Below are 2,309 nucleotides of genomic sequence, written 5' to 3'. Positions count from 1 at the left end.
CTTCACCAGTAACGCCATCATTCTTTCTTGGTGAGGCGGAACTGCTATCTTTTTCTTTGTGCAGAATATCAGGGTGCTTTAAACCACATTCTTTGCACTCCATTTTTCGTTTACAGGATTTACTGAGATGTCCAGGGATTAGGCAATCAAAACATAGACCCTTTGATTTCAGGAATTCCACTCATTCTTGATGAGACTGGCCTTTGATCTTATTGCATGAAGCAAGAGCGTGTGACTGCTGACAGTAAAGACAGGGTTTATCAAAGGAGTTCACCGCTTTTCCATTGCTAGCAGGCTTGACCCTGGCAGTTCTTTCTTGAGGCTCTTTGGATTCAGGAACAACATTGGTTGCAAAACTGCTTCCACGAAACTCCTTTTTCACGGCCTGCTTTCCTTTTTGGTTCATCTTAGCAGCTATGGGTGAGCGACTATCAGATATGTCACCAAAGAGTGGATCGATTGCTATTTTAGCTTGGCAGTCTATGAAGTTCACCAAATCAGTAAATCTGGCCCTGTGACCACGTTGTTCTTTGAGGTTGTAAGCTTCTGTTCGCCAACGCCAACCGTTGTAATTTCCCCTCAGCGCCCTTCTCAGTTAACTTGCGCTCTCTCTTCTGTTCCAATTTATCCTCGCCACGCGTGTCAGCATTTCCTTTAGCCATCTTATAATCACGGAGTTAACATGCAGTAAACAGGCACAGAATTTGGTGCTTACTTCAACGTTGCCTTTCTTCTCTAAATGAGTGCAAACAAACTGTTTATCTTTCACAAAAGCTCCACATTGACCGAATCCGTTACTGACATGCACATGTGTCTCGGACAATTATCTGTATCCAGTGGAATTTTACTGACGGGCTTTAACTTTAATTTTCGTCAGCGCTCCTTCATTCATCCGTATAACGTCCTTTCTTTACAATGTTCAAAGATAAAGAAGCCTTTTCGTTACCTTTTCTAGGAGAATCATTCGAAGGGTTACCCGTTTCAGTCTCTTTTTTTTTCTCTCAGCGAGGCAATGTTCATCAGCGCTCCTTCATTCATCCGTATAACGTCTTTTCTTTACAATATTCAAAAATAAAGAAGCCTTTTCATTACCTTTTCTAGGAGAATCATTCAAAGGGTTACCTTTCTCAGTCTCTTTTTTCTCTCAGCGAGGCGCGAGCTTCTTTTCTCCTTTTTTCTCTCAGCGAGGCATGAGCTTCTTTTCTCCTCAGCCGCGTTGTCCAGGCAAGAAGAAACGAGGCTCCATTAGCAATTTTTTGACTTTATGTATGGCACTCTGCATCCCAAAAGTTCATTGTACCACCTTTGCAGTTTGTCTAACAGCCAATATTTGAATCACTCGACTGAAACCAAGTCTTCTTTTATGATGTTTACTTGAAGAACTCAAAAAAGTACACTTACAGAAAAAAGTGAAAAGGCTCGGTACAGATCGGTCAAAAAATTGTGCTGCTTCCACCGTATCCAACTGCAATCTGAACTCAAACGTGCATATATGGAATATTAATGTTACGCATTACGTAGTGGGAGCCAAAATTACTTTTCACAACAAAAGCATCCTTTTGTATTAACTAAGTTATACATTCTAGAACATATACTCATCATGAATTTCTTAAAAGTAAATTAAGCATATTTATACATTTTTAATCTAAATTATTATTCTATATGAGCTCCCCATTAGCTGGCTCTTACATGACGGTTAAAATTCAGTGAGTGCTGCTGTGTCTCTCCTCCTCCATGTAGCGACTCTGTAAGCAGTGAATAGTGACCCCAAATAAAATTATGTCCCAAAGCGACAGATCCCATGATATTTCAAGAGGTGGGACTCAAGAGCAGCCGGAGAGTGAGGAAAAAACACGGACTGAAAACACGCTGAACACACTTAGCTGCACCCAACCCCAGTTACTGTTGATTAAAGTAAATCAGTGGAAAGGGGGAAAAAAGCAGAAATTATTGGTGGGGACTGTCCATACCAGTCCTTCAAAAAGTTACGCCGGTGTCTTGCACCTCATGTTTGCTCACTAAGTCTTTATTTTTTTCCTCTTCTTCTTTTGCTTATATTACCTATTTCTTCTCCTTTGCTCCAGAACAGACAGTTTTTGACTAGCCATGCTTATCTGCAATAAAATTAAAGCTATGAAAAATATCTGACACACTTGTCCCGAGTGGGGTCGCGAGGGGTGCTGGTCCTCCCATTGGGATTCAGCTGTTTTCTTTTTGAACCGACTGAACTTTTAATCAGGTCATTGACTTTCCTCCAGGTCGTGATCAGCTCTACATCCAGTCACTGACCTGTATCTCCTATCTCTGCA

The sequence above is a fragment of the Cyprinodon variegatus genome, unplaced genomic scaffold (genome assembly GCF_000732505.1).
Source record: "Cyprinodon variegatus isolate N-32 unplaced genomic scaffold, C_variegatus-1.0 Scaffold2414, whole genome shotgun sequence".
NCBI classification, from domain to species: Eukaryota; Metazoa; Chordata; class Actinopteri; order Cyprinodontiformes; family Cyprinodontidae; genus Cyprinodon; species Cyprinodon variegatus.
This window is presented reverse-complemented; position numbering follows the sequence as displayed.